A 15,836-nucleotide genomic window follows, 5' to 3' on the forward strand; every position below is an offset into this window, starting at 1 on the left:
GGGGTGTGATCCTGGAGACCCGGGATCGAGTCCCACGTCGGCCTCCCTGCATGGAGCCTGCTTCTCCCTCTGCCTGTGTCTCTGCCTCTCTCTCTCTCTCTCTGAATAAATAAATAAATAAATAAATAAATAAATAAATAAATAAATCTTAAAAAAAAAAGAAATAATCTCTGAATTTGGAAGTTCTTTCCAAACATAAGAGATGGAGCAAAGAGGGTCCTTTTTAAAAATAAGCTTTTTAAGTCAATATTAATGTAATATAGAAAAGTGCACAAATCATAAATATGCAGCTCAATGAATTTTCATAAATGAAATATACCATGTATATTCAGCACCCACATCAAGAAATGGTTTTACTAGATTGCAGAAGCCTTCTTCTTCCTTCTTCCATTTATTATGGCCCCCCTACCAAGTAACCGTTTTCCAGACTTTTTTTTTAAATGCCTTAGTGTTGACTGTTTTTGAACTTTTTATAAATGGAATTGCATAGTAGGTACTCTTTTGTGTCTGGCTTTCCTTAACATTAAGTTGTGAGATTTGTTCATGTTACATGTGATTTGTTCATTCCAATACTGAGAGACATTTTTTTTTTTAAGATTTTACTTATTTATTCATGAGAGACACAGAGAGAGGGACAGAGATACAGGCAGAGGGAGAAGCAGGCTCCATGCAGAGAGCCCGACGTGGGACTCAATCCCAGGTCTCCAGGATCAGGCCCTGGGCTGAAGGCGGCACCAAACTGCTGAACCACCCGGGCTGCCCCTGAGAGACATTTTTTCAGTTATTATGATTAGTGCTTCATGAACATATTTGTGTATACCCCTGGATTATACATGGTGAAAATCAAACCAGTAGAATATATACCTAGAAAAGCATCATATGGTGTAGTGTGAATGAAGTGGCAAAAGTTAAACTGGCTCACAGATTGCCTGTTTATTCCAAGTTTCCAATTAATTTTTATAGAAACCACATTTTAATTTTGTCCTCATTCATTGAACTAATATATATTACACTCTTGTCTTACTAGTTGCAGAGACAAAAACATCCAAATCATATGCAAATTCAATCTGTATTTTCCATATGTAGGATTCTAGATCCTATTTCAAAATTGAGCAGTAAGAAAAAGGAAACTTAATTGCACTTATTCTCCAAAAAAATTAAGGTACCGCTTTCTTTACTGCTGATGGTTTTGATTCAAGTTCCTATTAACATCTTCATGGGTCCTTAGTTTCTGTCCCTAAAATTAAAACATCTCTGTTTCTATTATATGCAAAACATTCAAGAATAATTCCTTATAAAGATGCTGTTCACTAAAGAACAGTCTCCTAAAGAAAGGAAGCAGTTTTAAATACCATTTTGAGAGCTGTATGCTTCTGTAGATAAGATATTTAGTAATTCAACCCTGAAGCAACACAACATTATTTGTTTTTGTCATTTTTATTATCATCTCATGCCATCCTTCAGACTATTTCACAGTTTGTAATTTTAGTCTGAAAAAAAAAACAGCTTATATGTATTATAACATACATGAGAAATGTGTATTTTCAAGAGAAATAATAGGAAGGCTTACCTCTTTCCCCATTCATGGTAATTATTTTTAACCACTAAGTTACTGGATAAAATGTTGCCTTTATTAACATATTTGTGACTACAGGTAGTTTTATCAATTGTATCCCAAAAGGTTTTTGATTCATGTTCAAAAGAGTTTTCCCTTTGCTTATGTTGAAGAATATTTTGTACGTCTCTAGAATGATTTTAAATGTCACCTCCATTCTATGAAATAGAAAAAACTTTCATCTTTTCCTGTAATCAAGAATAAAATGTATTTTTCACTTATTGCCAGAAACACTATGGACCATTTACAGCAGTGGTTCTCAGCTCGAGTGTCCTGAGAAACACTTGGGGGCCCTTTTCTTACTGTGATACTTCGCTAGATACTGCTTCAATAGGCTTGGGATACAGTCTAAATATGAATTGCTTGAAAAAACTCCCTAGTTCATCCTAATACAGATTTGGGTTGAGAACCATTGTAAGATAACTCACTGTATAATGGAAAATAAAAAATCTTAGTTGATGAAACCATTATTTTTTTTTTCTGAGATTAGGAACAGAAGATCAATACAATTAAACTGAACCAATGTTTTTTTGAGCATCTATTAAGTGCAGATCGCTATGCTAGTTATTACAAAGTAATTAAAAAATGATTGACAATCCAGGTCATGGATTGAAGAACTGTACAGTACTTACAGAGTGTACGTATAGTTCCCAGGAGCAAAATAGTAGCCAGAGCATGTTTCTTGAGAAGGGTATAATTGTTAAATTTCCAAGAAAGGTAAGTTCATATTTCAAGTGGAAGTATCCAGATATCCTTATGACAAAGTATGATAGGTGATTCACCTGAAAGGAGAGTGGGAATTTTAAAAGCAGTGATTTTGTGAACCCAGAAAATGAAGGGTTTTGTTTTGGGCTTTTGGTTGGGAGTAAGTAATAATGTATTAGAAGGAATTAATAGGAAATACAGATGTACAAAGGCAGGTCAAGACCATATGATGGAAGGCCTCTGAGAGACAAGAGTATGTAGTGAATTCCCTCAGAACTTTGGAGCCATTAAGAGATTTTGTTCCTGTATCATGAACCAAGGACAATGTAGCATGATCAGAGCTAGGGGAAAATATCTGTAGGATGACTTGGATTCAGGGAGACACGTAAATGCAAAAACTTGTTAGGAGGTCAGGGAAGTTGTTGAGCTAGTAATGAGACCTCTATTAGGTTGTAGTAAAGGCAATAAAAAAATAATAAAACCCTTGTCATGAGAAACAACTAAATTACATTTTTAATATGCACAGAGCTTACAAAATACTTTCACACAGTTTCTCATTTGATCCTCACAAGAATCCTGTAGGCATTAATTACTTATTATCTTCTTGATCTTGCTGATAAATGAAATGGGGTTAAGTTTCTTGCTCCAGATTGACTGCATGGTTTGACAGCTTTTCAGTGCTTTACACCAAATGAGGCTAGATACTAGGGCCAGTGGTAAGGAATGGAATCTATGTTTTTAACAGCTGGATAATCACAGTTGGATACTGAAGTAGAACACAATTCTCAGATTCTGAATGTAGTTGACAATGAAAAATGTGCGTCATTAAGAGAAATAGGGAAATCGGGGATTGCTAACTCATCAGTTTGTGGGGAAAGAGGTGAATATTATGGGTCTGGTTTTGGTGTTGGTGAATCTAAACTTTTAGTAGGTTTTTCCTTAAAGTTTTTGGTCAGATTCCAGTTGGTGATCATATAGTGTAATATTAGTCAAGTGTACAATATTGTGATTCAGACTTCCATATACCACTGGTGCTCATCACAAAATGTGCATTCCTTCATCCCCCTTGCCTATTTAACACATCCTACCCACTCACCTCCCTTCTTTTAAAAAAAAAATCTATTTATTCATTCATAAGATACACACAGAGAGGGAGAGAGAGAGAGAGAGAGAGAGAGAGAGAGAGAGAGGCAGAAACACAGGCAGAGGGAGAAGCAGGCTCCATGCAGGGAGCCTGACGTGGGACTTGATCCCGGGTCTCCAGGATCAGGCCCTGGGCCGAAGGCAGGGGCTAAACCACTGAGCTACCCAGGCTACCCCACTCACCTCCCTTCTTAACAGCAGTTTGGGGGATCCCCGGGTGGCACAGCGGTTTGGCGCCTGCCTTTGGCCCAGGGCACGATCCTGGAGACCCGGGATCGAATCCCACATCAGGCTCCCGGTGCATGGAGCCTGCTTCTCCCTCCGCCTGTGTCTCTGCCTCTCTCTATCTCTGTGACTATCATAAATAAAAAAAAATTAAAAAAAAAAACCAGCAGTTTGTTCTCTATAGTTAAAAGTCTGTTTCTTGGTTTACCTTTCTCTCTTTGTTTTCACCTTTGCTCATTTGTTTTGTTTCTTAAATTCTCAGATGAATGAAATCATATGGTATTTGTTTTTCTCTGACTAACGTATTTCACTTCACATTTTACTCTCTAGTTCTATTCCTATCATTGCAAACAGCAAGATTTGCTTCTTTTTATGGCTAATATTCTATTGTATATATACACCACATCTTCCTTATCCATTCATTAGTTGATGACACTTGGGCTGTTTCCATAATTTGGCTATTATAGATAATGCTGCTGTAAACACCTGGTGCCTTTATCCTTTTGAATTGGTATTTTTATATTCTTTGGGTAAATACCTGCTACCACAATTGCTGGGTCATAGATAGTCCTATTCTTATCTTTTTGAGGAAACTCCATACTGTTTTTCCAAAAGTGGCTATACTAGTTTGCATTCCCACCAAAAGCACGAGAGGGTTCCCTTTCTACATATCCTCAGCAATACCTGTTTTTTCTTATGTTGTTGATTTTAGCCATTCTGACAGATGTGAGGTGATATCTCATTGTGGTTTTGATTTGCATTTCCCTGATGATTGAGATGGGCATCTTTTCATGTGTCTCTTGGCCATCTGTATGTCTTCTCTGGAGAAACATCTATTCATGTTGTCTGCTCATTTTTTAATGAGATTATTCATTTTTTGGGTATTGAATTTTATAAGTTCCTTATATATTTTGGATACTAACCCTTTATCAGATGTGTCATTTGGAAATATCTTCTCCCATTCCATAGATTGTCTTTTGCTTTTGTTGATTGTTTCCTTCGCTGTGTAGAAGCTTTTTATTCTGGTGAAGCTTTTGGTTAGTTTTGATGAGAAACTCCCAAATGTAAACCTAGTGGATGGTCTCAATCAGACAATACTAGAACTCATGATGAACTCATGTCAGAGGAACGAAAACATTTCAGATCACATCACCCTAAGTTTGTTGTGCTTTCTTCTACAAAACACAGCTCTCTCTCTCTTTCTAACAGATATAGATGTTTTCAGGACCTGGATAGGTTTTACCTTCCTTCTCTTTATCTCCCCCAAGATTACTTTTGTGCTTCCCTGAATTTCTTTTCTTTCACCTCCAATTCCTCTTTTTAAAGTTATATATCACAGTGGAGCATGTGTATCAGGCTATTAGAAATATGAAGTTCAGGAATTAGAGAGATGCTGGAGTGTAAATCAAAGGCATAGATTGAGAATCTTCTACTGAAAAGATCATTTGACACAAAAAGGTACATGTGATCACTCACTGAGAGTTTTGGGGGAAAATTCTATATACAAGTCTTACAGTTAAATGAAACTTCTAGATGTGAGTGATGAAGACATTCTGGTAGTAAAGATGCTGATCACTTATGCAAAAGAATGTTTAGATATACAATCATCACCCATTATTTTCTCTGTGATTCTAAACACCAAGGCAATTTGAGATTTTTGTGTTACCTATATGTGCTATATAGCCGTATAGTGTTTGTTAATCACCCAAGAGTATTCCAAACACACGTAAAACTAAGCTAGTGACAACTAAGTCCTGGGAAAAACAGTTTATTAAAATTTAGCAAGTGAGAAGTTAACTATAGACGTGAATTTGCCAAATACCTTTACTTTGTAACAATTTTAATATTTCATTGAAATTGGTTAGAAAGAGAGCGAAAATGAATAAGAAAGAGACAATGTGGTGGGTATGCAGTCTTTTTGTTATATAAATTGCATTTTGGAAAGCTTGGGAATCCAATTTCAAGATCGTTCATTATAAGAGCTTTAAATTTAATTAGATGTCCCAAGCAATTTTACATATTTCCTCTCAATTCTCAAAAAAATAAAGCCCAATAGGAAATATTATTATTGTTCTTTTCCAGACATGAAAATTAAGATTCAAAATGTGGAAATGATTTGTCCATTTTACATGACTCTTAAGTAGTAATTGGTTTTCAAACCAAACTACTGCTTATTCCTCTAATTATCTTTCTAAACACTGTCTTTATTTACCATTATCTTTTGATTCTTAGTATAGGAAAAATAGAACATGGTATTCAGAATTCCAGATCTTTTCTTTGAAACATAAGTTCTTACCTTTAGCATTTGAGATGACTATTGTAGACATAACCTGAGAGAATTGAAATAAGACAAAAATATATTGTAGCCATTTATTCATTCAAATCATGTTTATAAAGGAAAATTTTATAGTTGCTGATCTGGAGAAAAATTAAGACAAATAGAATAGTATCACTACCAATATCAATTTAGGTTTGGTAAATATTGGTATATATTTAAGTGCTTGGTGTTATTTACTTATTTTTCAAACATTTTTGGCTAAATTACTGACTGGTCTGGATAAAAGCTGAGTTCCCTAAATGATACAGATGATATTTTATGTCCAAAAGTTTGCTTTGCTGTTCCCCATCAAGCATTTCTATTCTAATTTTGATATTTAAGCTCTAAGTTCAGCTATGACATTCTTAGTTCCAGCTTCCTTGGGAACAAGTTTTGGTACTCATAATTTCTAACTTGTGTCTGTACATAGAAGTTGAAAAGGAAAAACAAAATCTTAAAAATAGTTTTATATGAAATAAGCAATCATATTTTGAATTGTCTAAACAATTGCCTTGATTGTCCACTTCATTAGAAATAGAAGACTTTCTTTTGTGTGTACATTTCATAATACTTGGAGTAATTTTTGCATTGTAGTTTAAACCAGATAATATAGTTTATTACAACTTAAGTTACTAAAAATCAGTAACATTTTATATTAAGCTGATCTCATCTAAAATTCACATTTTTGGCATTGCACTGAATTTGACACCATCAAAGAATATCTGAGAATAAACCATTCTTTTTCATTTTTCTAAGCTGTTCTTTGTGCATATTTAAACAAATTAAATATAATTATTTGGCATTGAGGTTCAGTTAAAGGAAGTACTGAGTAACTGTTTTAAATAAGGTCCTTAAAAATAACTAGATAAATTTTTGGTATCACAATTTTTCCTATGATTAGTATTTCTTATATAAAGTACCTAACGATGTCAAAATCTGTGGTTTTGGATTTTTAGGTTGATTATATACAACTATATGTATAGTTGGCATGTATTACAACTATATGTACAGTTGGCATGTAATTACATATGGCATGTATTCATTTCAATTGTATATACCAAGCTATGGGGTGTTACAAAGTTATTGGCAACGTTTTCAGAAACCAAATCTTCTAAATACCCAGATTGATATATACAGGAAAACACATGAAAGTGTATGAATATTTATAGATTATGCTACTTTAGTTGTTTGGTTTACTAGCACTATTCTACAATTATAACTCTAGAATAGAGAAAAAACTTATTAACACATTTTTTGGCCTCAATTTGTGATTTTGTACATAGATAAACATACAAACAAGAGAAAAAACTTACGATGTGTCATTTTCCTATGATTTATGCTTAAAGTGAATTAACAATTGGAAGGTTTATTTAGATTTATAGAAAAATAACCTTACATTTAAATCTTCACATTGCCTGTCTAAAGACATTGTTATCTACATAGTTCTTTAGTGTAATTTTTCCTAAAAGTATAGAATAAAATATTTAATATGTGGAAAAAGTCAATTGTACATGTACTTTAGATTACATGTTAATACATTTGTATATATTAGAGAATAGTGAACAAGCCAATGGGTTGTATGTATTATAAAAAAAATTTGACCTCTAAAATTAATTTTAACATATATGGAGATTAGAGCTGCATTTATGGCCATTTTCAAAGATAGTATTTTTCTTCAAAGACTCCAAAACAAGTTTGTGGTGTTCTGTTCAGAACAACTTCAGTTAGTTAACTCAACTTTTTTGGGGAAGTGAATAAGAAAATGTATTTATAGTTTTGAGAGGTGAAAAAAATTTTGCTAGAAAGCCTAAAGATTTACCCAAAGTCAGTAGATTCCAAAGGTAAAACTTACAGGCAGACATATTTATTGTGTTGCATAGATATTTCTTTCTTTTCTACTAGAAAATTCTGTTTTCTGAATTTTCAAATTAGTTATATTGTATGTATTTTAAGGACAAGATTTCTACTATTCTTATTTTTGAAAAGGAAGAGCTTCTACATATAAGTATTATCCCATCTAAGCAACCCAAACACCAATTCACTAAGTACTTTTAATTCTTTGATTAATCCCTTAGATTTGTATCTCTTGGGAACTCAATGTTTCTGAAATTCTGCTTGATAGTCTCCTGGAATCTCATTTGGTTAAAAAATATATTAATTTATTTAAATTACTAATACAAAAAATAACTTTTATGAGTTGGGTTATTCTATTTTCATATTTTAATATTTTGAAGATAATCATATTGTTAAAACCATTATCATAAAAGTAACATGCCTCAAAGCCACATAAAGAATTATAAAAGCCTCTCAAAATACCTAAAAAGTTTTTTCCTCCATAAATAATATAAGAAAATAATTTTCATTTCAAGAGTATAAAGGGTAATAATATAGGAATTCAAAGAAAAATTTTAAATCTTGAATGGCAATAAGTAGTTATCACTTTTGTATTAATATAAAAATAAGCACACAGTCTTCAGTGGTGAAATTCTTTCAAATCTGAGAGATTTGAGCTGCCAAATGAGATTGAAGTCCGGGTTTACAGTAAATTCTATCATTTCTAAATGTGAAATTTCACCCAAATGGGTGATTATTGTTAAAAATTTATAACGTTTTTTACTAACAATGCTTGGTCTACATGGCATAAAATAATTTTTTTAATTACTTGGTTTTATTTGAGATAAATAATTTAGTCAATTTGGTGGGGGCTGCTTTTTGGACTTGAATGATCCCAATTGTCTGTACATGTTAATTAAAAATTACAATGACAATATTTTACATAACTTTGTACTGGATACACACTTGTTTTTCCTAGTAAGTATATTAAATCTAAAACCTTGAGACTGACAGAAGAAAGTTCACTATTTGAACTATATGTTTGAAAGAATTTCAGTAGCAAATGTAGTTTAATTTCCTCCTACTTGTGGCTCACTCTTAGCAATTGATCGGTGTTGCCCTTTTGGTGTCCCTCAGTCTGTCAAGAGGATAAAGGACAGTATGGAGACTGGTGGCCAGGGAGAGTGTGTAAAGTAGTAGCCAGCTTTACAAGCAAGGTTGGCAAGAGAGCTAGAACATTTATGATGTCTGTTGGCAACTCTGGCATAACTGGGAAGTGGTGCCCCAACACCCATTGTGGACAGGATCTGCCAGAGGCAAAGAAGGGATTGTTTGCCAATGAAAAGACCGTAACTTTGGGTAGCAGTGGATAGTAGTGTACAGCTTACAAACTTTTACTGCTTTGGAATTTGGACTGGGAGGTTTTTTTGTGTGTGTGTGTGTATATGAGAGAGACAGACAGTGGTATGTGTGTGGGAGAGAGACAGACAGACAAGCAGACAGGCAGTGATGTGTGTATGTGTGTGTATAACTCCTATCATAATGTTTTCCTTGTGCCTTTTATTAAAAAATGAAGTTGGCAGAGAAGTGATAGAATCACTGTGTTCCAGTCTTCATCATTGTGAAAAAGCAAGACAAGATGATATTATTACCTCTTAATAATATACAATGGTAGTCAAGGCTTACAGAGATTATGCAAAGCTAGCAATATAATATGAAATCTACAAAGATAATCAGATTTATCTATGAACTGTGGCAACTTTGAGTGAAAATGTAAAATATAAACAAGTACTAACCTCTCTTCAGTGGCTAACCCAGAAATATATAAATGAATAATTTATAAATGCATCTGATGCATAGCTAAAATAAAAATTTTTAGAACTGTGAATTTAATTTATCTCCTTATAACTTAGCATATATATTTTAGAATTCTTGAATGAAGGTATCTGTTATTAATATGCTGGAAGAGAGGTAATTACTTTGAGTTGTATTTATGTAACTACAGACCAATGACAGCAAAAGAATGAAAAAGTACAAGAATAGAGATTTAATATCTCATTTTTTAAAACTTTGATCTTTTGAAAAAAAAAATTTAAAAATAAAAAAGTGTAAAACTGATCTTTTGGCCTTTATTTTATACTAATCCTGCTTCTGATATGTTGTTTTGCTTAGTATAATAATGCTAATTATTATTATTCTCATTAGTCTGAAAAAATAACACTTATGGCTGATAGTTTAAATTTCAGAAACAGGTTAGTGTATCACACAGACCTACCTTTCTAGAGATTAATATTCAAGGTAAAAACTAGAATTCAGTCACTTTGAAATTAGAGAGGAAAAAGTATGTGACATGGATGACATAAATATATAAAAGTTCATGAAATTGGAGGATATTTTAACCTCACATTATCTCTGTTAACTTTTTAAAAAATATTTTATTTATTACAGAGAGAGTGAGAGAGCACTAGCAGGGAGACAGGTAGGGGGAGAAGGAGGAGCAGGCTCTCCACTGAACAGGGAGACAGACTTGGGGCTGGATCCCAGGACCCCAAAATCACAACCTGAGCCCAAGACGGGTACCCCTCTCAGTTAACGTTTTAATTAATATAATCCTAGAAAAATATTCAAAGGTCCTGGCTAGCTAAAGAAACTTCATCCTACCTTTCAATGGATTAAATTGCATTTGTGAAACTGTTGCTAGATAAAAGTGATTTTATATTAAATAATTTTTGGCTATTTACAATTCACTTCTTCTTTAGGCAAATTTTAATTTGAATGAGAAATTTTTGCTTGATGATATTTTGGTGCATTAAGCTTGTTAGAGAAAATGGAAATAATTAAAGGTAATTATGTAAAAAAATTAGACTTTATGTGTAGTTAAAATTGACATTATATCTAATACATACACATGGAATTTAAATAATGTAACATTTATATGCATACTTTAAAAATATGTCTATAAGTTGTATTAAAAAATTGGAGTACTCCTGTAGGCATATAGTTTGGGTATAAATATGGTAAATCATTATATAAAACATTTTCTTTATAATATTATATATCATATTCTGTACCAATATAAACCACATTAAAAATATTGTCTTTGTCTTGGGGCACCTAAGTGGCTCAGTCAGTTAAGCGTCTGACTTTGGCTCAGGTCATGTTCCCAGGGTCCTGTGATTGAGGCCCTTTAGGGACTCCCTGATCAGCAGGGAGTCTCCTTCTCCCTCTCCATTTGCCCTTCCCTACTGTTCATGCCCTCTCTCCCTCTCAAATAAATAAATAAAATCTTTTTAAAATAGGTATTGTCTTTGTCTTAGGAAGTGTTGTTTGTCTCAAGTCTTTGTATAGATGTAATAAATAAGTGGAAATACAATTAATAAATGAAATATTAAATAACAAAAAACATATTAAAATGTGTGATTATGTAGACATATTATATGTTACTATATGATATTTTATATATATTTATACCCCAAATGACAATAGGACTTACGTTATACATATATATTATTTATATCTTTTAAAATTTCTATCTGTATTAGAAATGGATCAAGGAGCAGGTGTGGCTAAAACATAAAATTAGCCAATTTTCCTTCTGAATTATTAATATTGAGAGTGATTATATTTGCTTTCCTCTTGAAGGTCCAGAAATATTATAATCTATGGAGGGAGCAAAAATAATGCAAATCTCTTGAAATTATTTAAAATTATAACAAAGCTAGAGATAAATGATCATTTCTACAATGAATACATTCAGATAAATCTTGTATATAATAATTTCTACTGGTAAAAACATAAACTAGTACTTTCCAAAGAAAAAGTACTTTTGTAAAACTTTGTTTATAATCTGTGTTTACTAGCACAATTAATTAAGAATCATAATAGTTCTGCAAATTTACGTACAGAGAAGCTCATAATGTAGGAATACTTAAAGGTCATATTTCCTGATTTTCCAAAGTAAACTAAATTCTCCATCAGGATTAGAGGGGAAAAGAAAGATGAATCTGTTGAGATTTTGAAATAGAACTACTTCCTTTTATATTAAATCAGTGGATGTTAGGGGCATCTGGGTGGCTTAGTTGCTTAAGCTTCTGACATCAGGTCTGGTCATGATCTCAGGGTCCTGGGATTGAGCCCTGTGTTGGGCTCCCTGCTCAGAGGGAGGTCTGCTTTTCCCTCTCCCTCTGCTCCTCCCCTTGCTCATGCTCATTTTCTCTCTCAAATAAGTAAGTAAGTAAATAAATAAATAAATAAATAATCAGTGGAAGGTAGTATTTTCTTGTTTAAAAAAAAAAACAAAAAACAAAACATTTTTAGATGCTGAAAAGTCTTGTCAAAGTCAAAGGCTTTGAGTAGAATAAAAGCAAAGAAAATTGGCAAAATCAGAGACAGCTGATACATACTTATCTGGACTCATAAAGATGACTTTTTGTGTTGATCATGAGAAATCACAAATCCTCTGGCATATTTTACTTGTTTTGGAGTTAGTAGTTTAGTTTTAATCAGCTCTAAAAAACACTGCTGCCCTTCTACAAATACAGGTTTAAACAGTAAGAATGTTTGCAACCTATGAGTTGAATTAGGGTCACCATAACTGCACTTCATTTAAAAGTGTCTCTCATTGCTGTGACTGTTTAACCTCTAGTTATTTTAAAAAAATATTGCTATGCTTGGTAGGCCTGGCCCAGATTAGTCAAGTTAGAGGAACACGGGAAATCAGTATGTTGCAGTACAAATGGAGGAGTCAGTACCTATTTGGCACTGTTGTTTCAAGAAGGGAGCCTAATGTGGAACTAGATCCCAGGACCCAAGGGTCACTGAGTTGAAGGCAGATGCTTTGCCACTTAGCCACCCAGGCATCATGGCAGCTTTTGAGCTGTAATCTTTTCAACATTCTAAAGAAATTGTCTTTTATATGCAATTTGCTTAAAAATCCTTATTTGAGAGATCCTTTAGCACACACCTGAAACATGGCACACTGGGGATAAATCCAAAGGAGAGGAATGGCACTTGAATGGTAAAAGCCACAGATGTGTGTTTAACTCCAAAATAACACAACATATATCAATCCATAAGCCTATTACATCCACAACTTATTTTGGTAAAACTTTCTTAAAATTATATGTTATATATATATATATATGTATGTGTCTAGAATCGTAGTCTTAATAGTTGGAAAAATGTAGTTTAGGAGTGTCTTTTTCAAGGAGTTAAACACCTTTCGCAGAAAGAATCAAATGAATTCTCTGAGTTTATTTTCAAAATAGTAAGTAGGCATTGCCTCCAATTCTTAAGGGAAGACATAAAGATTCTAAAGTTGACTGACTTACTCCAGACCACATGGTGATAAAGGACTGAAATGGGTTCAGTACATACTTATCACTTGTATATATTATATGAAAAACGAGTTTAATGACCGTCAAGAATGTAAGAATCATCTGTTCTTCCCAAGGCAGGGTGGCCTTCAGGAAGATCATCAGAGATGCCAGCTAAAGGCAAGATTGCCTGCCTCCCTTTCCTATGCCCTAGGTGTGATTGTGTGGGCGTACTTCTGTGGGGGAAAGGACAGTTGTTTGCATTACTCTTGGAGTTGTTTTAAGGAAGTGGAGAGGATAACAGTGGTTAACGTGAATGGCACTTGTGCCATTCTTTTAGGCTGAATAAAATTTGAGGCAAATTTGTTAAAATTACTGTTAAATTTCCAGCTTTCTGGAAATTTTACCGTGCACACAGTGCCCATTGTGTACGGCCATGAGGTAGACGCCAAAAACATGGAGATGAGTCTATCACCTTTCTTACCTTCAACTATGTTGAAGGCTGAGAAGGGGAACCAAGTAAACAACAGGTATAATACAATATAGGATTTGTGATGGTAGAGAGATAGTGGCTTTCTTTAAGAGCAAAGAGGGAACAGCATGAAGCAGGAAGGCTTCCTGGAGGACATAATAGCTAGGCTATAAGAGAGAGGTGATGGTGGTAAAGAAGGTTCCAGAAATGGGGGGAAGTAGAATAGACACATTTGGTTTTTTTTTTTTTGTTTTTCTTCCTCATGAGAGACACAGAGAGAGGCAGAGGCACAGGCAGAGGGAGAAGCAGCCTCCCTGCAGGGAATCCTGATGCGCAACTTGATCCCAGGACCCCAGAATCACAACCTGAGCCAAAGGCAGACACTCAACCGCTGAGCCACCCAGGCATCCCCAACACATTTTTAAGTAAGGACCGTCCTACAGTTTTCAAATATAAATGTGAATATACATAATATGTTTTTCCACTATTCATAGAGCATAGAAATGATTGTAATATACAGATTTTTGACAATTTAATCACTTTGCTCAAACAAGGCTTTTAGAGCCAGATTACTAGCTTTAAATATCTTTTTAATTTTTTCCCTCAGATTCTAAGTAGCATATATCCATTATAAAAAAATATGTAGAACAAATTAGAGATGTAAACAGACACAAATCAGATAAACAGCCCTGGAGTAGACTTTATTTTGTAAATGCAGTCAGAGAGACATAACATAGAATAATTATTTTAGTTGCAATTAAATTAACAGGAAATAGCAAAGCAGTATTATTGAATCACAAGGAAGTTGTTGGTTGTGATTTATTATGAAAGTCTTTCCATCCTATCTCTCTGTATAGTGATAATTGTTTCAATATTACAGTATTGAAAATCAGGAACAGACAAAAATATTAAAACAATTTAAATTTTCCTTCTTTAACCTTGGTAAAATCTAGGAATAGGTGATGATAGGGGGGAAGAGAATTATAAGTCAGTGAAAATTACATATAATACTTTCTTTTAAGTATTTCTCTGTGGTTTACTAAACAGTTTTTGAAGCAGGACAAGTTACAAAGAAATCTATCAAAATTTCCATGTATTCCAAGAGATCTATGACAAAATTGATCTGGGAATCAATCCACTTATCCACCCAAATTCTTCAGATTGATTCTGGAGACAAAGCACCTTGTTTTTAGGATTGACAAGTTTACTGCCGCTTCCTCTTACCTGCCTTATGTTGATGACCTTTTGACAAATCCTCATTTCTTGATCATCTGTTTCTCTGGCTCTGAATAGATACAATGATGTATTTCCTTTATCTCACAGAAATGTTGTCTTGGAGGCTGAAATGCAATTTATGACTCATTACATTTCCTCCTCTACAGCACAGGATAGCATTGCATTTATATGACATGCAAATTCAGTATTTTATTCAAAATCATAATCTTGAACAAGATTCAGAAAGGGAGGAGCAAATATTTTATTCATTCTTTCTTTTATTTGTATCCTACCTTATTCTGAAAAGGATCCATGGTAATTTATAGAAATGCATGCATTAAGATATGACTGGGTGAGGAAATTGAAGGAAAGGAGAAATAAGAGTATGAAATTTGAAAAGTCTGCAGAGGACAGTGTGTCATGAAGACATATCCTGTAAGAAATGGGCCATAGATTTGACCATAAGCTCTCTATAAAACCTAACTCAGAGGGAGAACAAAAAAAATCTCTATTTCCTGATAAACAGAGTTCTTTCAGAATAGGAAATACCAGTGAGAAGCACAGAAGTGCAGATTCATACATTTGAGACCAGAGAGAATTGTACTTCATTGTTCATCACTCAGTTCTACAGAGAGTAACAAATTTACCAAAATAAAACAGGACCAAATATCACAGAATTGCTTCTTAGAAAGTTTCACAGTGACTTCAACAGGGGCACATCAATGTGCTGTATAATAAACCTGATCATTGCCATTGGATTCCAGATTTGCCACTCTGTTGGACTTATATTATCTGGGTGGGTATTACATGTTCTTGAGACTTGATTGCATAGTTGTATTTACTTGTGGCAAATTATACTGCTTTTTTCTACCAACTTTTTGATTAGTGTTGAATGTTGGAAATTTTAATGTTAATAGTATACTAGAATGTTTTCTTTCCATGGCTACAGCTTAAGATATTTGAAATATGCACAGAAATGGAGGATAGATTCCTCCA

General features: G+C 33.6%; 1 protein-coding gene across 1 annotated transcript in view; it reads left to right on the forward strand.

Moving 5' to 3' along the window:
* CPNE8 (copine 8) overlaps positions 1 to 15,836 on the forward strand; it is a 214,150-nt gene that overhangs the window by 132,986 nt on the left and 65,328 nt on the right. The gene's annotated exons all lie outside the window — the stretch shown is intronic.

This window comes from Vulpes vulpes, chromosome 8 (assembly GCF_048418805.1).
Source record: "Vulpes vulpes isolate BD-2025 chromosome 8, VulVul3, whole genome shotgun sequence".
Lineage (NCBI taxonomy): Eukaryota > Metazoa > Chordata > Mammalia > Carnivora > Canidae > Vulpes > Vulpes vulpes.